Here is a 6,593-nt window from a genome sequence, read left to right as displayed (position 1 = left end):
TCTATACAGTCCAATCAACGGTGGCCATTGGCAAACAGGACACGGAGACCTTGGACACCAGGGACGGGTAGAGCTAGAAAACTCTGGTCTGGTGCATTGTGGGTAATTGGGTGCAGATGGTGTTCAGGGGCAAAAAAGCTTAAAAAATGCAGATCTGTGTCTCAGAGTGCGTCTGGAATTCAAGGTTATGCAATATAAAGTGTCTATTCCAGAGTTGAGGCTGATGGGAGCCGACTGGGGGGGGCGCAGCCCTGAGTGCCAGGTCCAATCACTTCACATCGTTCCAGTCCGTCTGCTTCGTCCCTCACAGCAGCACTCGCTGCACACGGGGCAGATGGGTACTTTTTATTACCCGCACCCCCCTGATGTTTTGCATCACCGCGGACGTCCCCGCGGGCAGATGGAGGCCAAGGTTATCAGCTCGGAGAGAGTTGGAAGAGTCCGGTTTGTTTTTCCCTCCGAATAAGTGGGGTTGTGGGGACCGGCCTGTCAGTGTAGCGCTTAACGGAGCCTGACGGGACGGGAGGGACGGGGCCGGCAGCCCCTCCACTGCTCCATCACCCTCCACCATGTGGGAACGAGGCTTCATTGAACCGATGATGGATGCGCACGGAGTTCAACGGAATTCCTTGGGGTGATTCCTGCTCGACCACTCGTGTTAGTGCGAGTCAGCAGAATCGGAGCAGCAGTGGAGACGTCCCTCAGGCCTGCTCCTGCCGCAGCTTCTGCTTCCTCTCAGGAGCAGCCAGGATGAACTAACCGCCCCCCCCCCCCCCCCCCCCGGTTAGCAACAGAACTTTAAGTGCTTCTTTCCCCTGAAAGTATAAAAAGCTTCCAGCAGCTGAAGACTCCTAAAACCTTCTTCGGTCTTCTTAAAGCCACAGAATAAGGAAATAAATCTAAAGCTGAGCATTCCTTTAATTACAGAAACGCTGCATCAGCTGTACATTAATCCCCCGTGGGTCACACCGCTGCTCCGCCCCCCCCCCCTTGTGGCGGTTTGGGCGGCAGCAGGCGCCCGGCTGACGTCCTTCGGTTGTGCTTCGGGCGTCACTACAGTGTTTGGATCTGTTCATGATGCTACGTAAACAGGCCCCCAGCAGCCGTCCTCGAGCTGTCAGCGCTCCCTCTGACTTCCTACATCCTGTGTGTGTGTGTGTGTGTGTGTGGGGGGGGGTCACATGTATAACAAGTGTTGGCAGCGTTGTTTCTGCTCAGGCCGCCTCACAGACGGACCTCCCTGGTGTGTTCAGTGTTGTGTGATCGACGGTTTAAAGTGCGTCTCTGACGGCTCAGGGTGTCGTCGCTGGGATGTCGGGAGCGGCGTGCCGACTGGCTACAGCTCCGGCGGGGGGAGAATCGGAGCGTCCCCACGTCTCTGACACACTGCAGGCCCCTGTGGTCATGTGACCAGCTCTGCAGAGAGGAGCACCTAAACATTAATCCCCCCGTGTCTCCACAGATCGGCCTCCGTGTCTGGTATGCAGACATGGCTGCCCGGAGGAGGAAGAGGAGGAAGAGGAGGAGGAGTGTGTTTGTTCCTGCTGCGGTTCCATCCAGCCCGAGTCCTGGAAACAGCCCAGAGACTGGGAGTCTGCGGCCTCTCCCCACCTGATGTGTTTACTCGTGCTGTGTGTGTCTTTCCCATGTAGCCGCTAGCCTGAGCGGGGCTGGTTGCCGTGGAAATGGGCTCCGTATCCAGGCAGCACGGCGGACAGTCTGCTTCTGTCTTACGTTTCCTTTTCACACCTCCTGAAGAGAATCAGCTGCCGTGATCCTCTCGCTGGTCATGTGACTGGGACGCCATCAAAGACGCCTTCCCAGCAGGCTCTCCGCCCCCCCCCCTCCCCCCGGGGGGGGGTCCCGTCGCCTCAGGTGGAGCTGAGCTGCCGGCAGGCTGAACTGGACCTCTGCCCTGCCCGCTGCAGAGAGGACAAGTACACACAGAACCAAACTCCGGGCGGTATTTTTAGACTCTGGACCGTCTTCTTTTAATTTTGGTGAGCTAAATCTGTCCCAGCCTGGTGGACCGGAGCGAGAATGTGACCATTCAGGACTCAAGAAGGCTCCGTTCCTGTTCCCTCTTTTCTTTTCCTCTCAGGGTCGTCCGTCGTTTCTGTCGTCGTCTGAAGGGTTTCATCTGAAACCTGGTTTGTGAATGTATTTTTTTGTTATTGTAGAACTTTGACTTTTACAGTTTTGCCAGGTGAAAGTGTACGTTTACACCTGATGGCATATTTAAAATCATCACTATGGCCAAAACATTACTAACGAACCTTAGTGAGTTTATGACTTCAAGTCTCCAAAGTAGCTAGCAGATAATTCAGGTGTCAGGACCTTTACTGGAAGTCTGTGTGAGTGTGTGTGTACAGTTTGTACAGTATATGTTGTATAATTAATTAATAGATGCCTTTGATTTGCACAGTTTGTACATGGAATTCTGCTCCTGGTCTTAATTGGAACAGTAACGATGTGTCTTAACCCAGCCTCAGTAGTGTGGAGAGCCTTCCTGTAGCCGTGTCCCAATATTCCAGCTTGTGTCTGTACGGATAGATGATCGATTCCTGATTCACCATCTGTTACTGCACAACTCTTCAATAAAAACATTGTTGGAAGCTTCCTCTGGGCTGGTTTATACGCGGAACGCCGGGAATAGTTTCCAGGAGCTGTTTAGGTGTGGTTTACCAGAGGCACCTCCCTCCTCTGTGTGTGTGTGTGTGTGTGTGTGTGTGTGTGTGTGTGTGTGTGTGTGTGTGCGTGCGTGCGTGCGTGAGAGAGAGAGAAGGTGCTGCTGCAGCTGAGAACAGAAGCTCACCTGGGTCGGGCTGTCAGGGGGGAGAGGAGCCGCGTCTCCGGAACCCTTCAAAGGTCGTCAGAACCCTTTCAAGTTGTTGCTAATTGGACACAAACGGATGCGGGCGATGCCCGGCCGAGCGTGCCGACACGTTGGTGTCAACAAAGTCCTTCATTAAAGGTTAATTTATGGATTTTTAACTTCACAGCAGACGAGCACAAAGGGATGAAACGGCGTCCGAGGGGGGGCGGCCTGGCGCCGGGCCGGGCCGGCCGCTCAGAACCTATTGTCATGCAGAATGTGCAACGCTGGGTGATTTCAGACAGAGACCAAGAGCGACGCAATTAAACCACATCAAAGAGACAAAAGACGAGCAGAGGCCACCAAATGGAGGAGGAGGGGGGGGGGGGGGGCTGTGTGTAACGAGGCGGAAGGACGGGGGCGTTGTGCCCCACCTCTCCACACAAATATTAGCGCGTGCTCGCTGGCCTGAGACCCCCGGCAGGGACCCCAGTGGGGGGGGGGGGTCCCCGAGGACGCCCCTGAAACCCCTGAGGCTGAAGGCCGGATCGATGGGACCCGTCTGGCAGAAGCGGAGCCCAGCTGACAGACGGGGGTCCGGACCGGGTCACCAAAGGTCGCCTGCTTAAAGCCAGTTGGACCAGACGGTGAAACCCCCCCCCCACAAACTTGTTGTTGTGCTCCTCTGTAAACAGCTGTTTTGCCGTCCGACCACGAGGGAAACTCTTACGTAAGAATCCCTCAAACCTCCACCGGTGGCCGCGGCTCCTCCTGTCCTCGCCGCTCTGGGCGGTTTGATCCGCCTGAACGCCGTCACCAAACAGCCCCCCCGCCCCTTTTAAACTACAGGTGGGCGTCTGATCTGAGATGTCCACCCTGACAGAACGTCCACTGTGGGGACACGTCCCACTCAGAGGCCCCGCTCGCTGCCCGAGCTCCGTCAGCGTGCACATTCCAGGCATTTATGTGGCCCAAAAAAATAGTTCCTTCCTCTTTTGTCTCCAAAATGCATTTTAAAAAAAAGCTCTTTGTTTGACGGGTTTACTTATTGTAATTAACACTTCCTGTCACTCATTAATAAAACATGCCCCCCCCCCCCCCCCCCACACACACACACACACAGATTCTAGTAAAAACCTTCAAAAACGAGAAACACTCGGCTACAAACATGCTACAAAAACACGTTTCCAAAATACACCCGGCCTCTGTGTGCGCGCGTGTACGTGCGCGCGCGCGAGGGGCCCCCTCACGTCCGCCCGAGCGCGTCTGATGAGCTGTGACACCGAGGATGAATAAAACAATGGAGGGATGCTCAGACGTGTCAGCAGCATCTGCCTCCGTCTGGAGCTGACGTGTGTCGTCCTCCCTCCGCGCCGAGGACAGCTTACACAAGCTAATGAAGCGGGCACGGGCGCGCACGCACGCACACGCACATACACATACACAAGAGAAGAAGATGAAGTCAGACGGGCGACCCCGGAGGGTCCCTATGATGCAGGTGTTTCTGACCTGAGGATGAGGGTGTGGTCCTCTGCTCCCGGCGGCCAGAAGACTTCATTTCCCAGGGGTCCGTTGGCGGAGGGGGGGTCATTGTTTGAACAGCGGTGCTGCTTCTCCTTTGTTTGTGCTGGAGCCGGTTCCAGTAGAGCTTGTTTAGCACGATCTTTTTATCCACTATTAGCACAATGAAACACTCCGAGCTGCTCCGACACGTTGCTGTGGGGAAATGGGAAACCGCTAACGGCCTGGGAATACTGGGAGTGGCGGGAATACTGGGAGTGGTGGGAATACTGGGAGTAGTGGGAATACTGGGAGTAGTGAGAGTCCTGGCCAGGGCCAGTACAGCCTGGTGGCAACTGGCCCCGGACCCAAAGCACCTTGAACAAAAGCGGGGTGGCGGTTCGGCTGTAAACGGCCTGAATGCGGAGGTTTGTTTGCTCTTTCAGGCCTGAATGAGCGGTTTGTTCCGCCTGCCCGCCCGTGCGCGCGCTCGCTCGCGCTCTTAGCGGCTCTGCCTTTGAGACCAAAATAAAAGCTCGTTTTAAAACCAGATTTATTTCCGCGCACGGACACACGGGCCCAACAGTCTTTGTCCCGCCTGTCGGCTGTTGCAGCCATAAGTCACCTCCCCCCCCCCCCCCCCCCCCCGTGGTCGAGGGTCCAGAGAGGTTTAAATGCACCGCGGAGGGATACATCACGACCCTGCGGCCCTTCCAGCAGATAATGCGCCTCTCCTCCTTATCCCGACCCCTCACGCACGCTGAGCAGATGGACTGGTACCAGAGTCCGGTTCTAGGGAACACCACTTTGGGGCGTTGGTGCTGGTCACGTGACCGACGTAAAACAACGTTAAACTACGCTAATAAACTGTTGCTGTAAAAAATCAGGACTGTCACGTGAATGATGGCCTCCAGCCAGTAGGACCAGTTTGGAATGTACACCTGGAGGAGCGCAGGACCAGTTTAAATGGACCGGAGCACAATAATGGTTACCATGCTAACCTGGAGTTTGACCAGCAACATGCTAGGTGCGCGCCCCTTTTGTCAGTTTTCTTGTGGGTATCAGAATTCATCACTTGATTGTAAGGACGGCACCTTGGACACTTCAGCCTCAACAGCCAGATCTCCTCCTGATCAGGTCCTGGCACCACCTCCCGTGAAGAGGCCCTTTCACCGCTGCCCCCACACCGGGGTTTCCTTTGTTGGCGGGGGGGGACGAGGTGGAGGAACAAAGATCCTCATTCACCCAGAGGAAAAACCCCAAGGAGCGGAGAGGTTTACACTCCGCAGTTCTGCACCCACGGGTGGGAAACGGCGAAACCCGCGGGTCGTTTCCCGACGGCCATCTTCAGGGGGGCCAGAAGCAGTGATGTGGGCGTCAGAGCAGCTGGGAAGCACATTCCTTCACGAGATCACAGCCAGGAAACGTTACGCCAACGATTATGAATCGCGGCTTCTGTTTCGAGCTAAAGTGTCAGCATCTGGTGGGACCGGAGCGTCGCCACTTTGGCTAACTTCTAAACACCTCCAGCAGCTAATGTTTCATCCAGATGTTGCCGTCTTCAGCTGTGTGGCATCAAGTGGGGAGAACAGAGATCAGGTGACTCCAGTGGAGTCTACGGTGGCTGCTGAGGGACAAAATAGATAGATAAACTCTCACTGGGCTACTGAGCAAACATGGCAAAGCAACCGGCGCCCACGGAGGGAGGAGACCCTCCTCGGCGTTACTCTTAGCGCCCGGTTACTGGTGAGATGATGTCGGTGGCGTCGCTCCAGAGCGAGGCGGAATTTTTCCTGAAGCAGCTGTGCGAGCTGCACGGACGGGCGACAAAGCACACAAACCGCTAACGCTAACACCCAATCAAAGCAACATTAGTGTTTTGCGAGCCCGATGAAGGTCGGTCGACTTGTTTGACTTCCCCACCGCGGCGTGCAAGAGGCTGTTGGAGGTCTGGGAACATCCGACCCAGACGGAAACACGGAGGAGACAGAAGAAAGCCGCTAACGACAGAAGACAATGAAAACTGTCTTTCGAAACCCTGAAGACAATAACAGCAGCGAGGAGGAATGTCTCCAGACGGCTGGAGGAGCAGCCGCGGCACCTGAAAATAAGCTAACGGTTAGCACAGTGGGAGGTGAGGATCAGTCTGACAATAATGACACAGAATTACAAGTTGGATGAGATTGATGAGGCCACGAAGGGAACAAGCAAATTGACGGACCCGAATGTTGGACTTTATCGTGGGGGGGATCAAAGGAACAAAGACGGCGATCCAAGA

The 6,593-nt window shown here is 55.3% G+C and overlaps 1 protein-coding gene across 1 annotated transcript in view; it reads left to right on the top strand.

Moving 5' to 3' along the window:
• The window catches only part of enc3 (ectodermal-neural cortex 3), a 9,184-nt gene extending 6,564 nt beyond the window's left edge, over positions 1-2,620 (top strand). The window contains exon 4 of the mRNA XM_057038718.1: positions 1,463-2,620. The gene's annotated coding sequence lies outside the window, so the exon portion shown is untranslated. The remainder of the gene's footprint in view (positions 1-1,462) is intronic.
• Positions 2,621-6,593: the final 3,973 nt, after the last annotated feature.

Source organism: Takifugu flavidus, chromosome 7 (genome assembly GCF_003711565.1).
Source record: "Takifugu flavidus isolate HTHZ2018 chromosome 7, ASM371156v2, whole genome shotgun sequence".
NCBI lineage: Eukaryota > Metazoa > Chordata > Actinopteri > Tetraodontiformes > Tetraodontidae > Takifugu > Takifugu flavidus.
The sequence above is the reverse complement of the archived record's forward strand: the minus strand, read 5'-3'. Positions and strand labels throughout refer to the sequence as shown.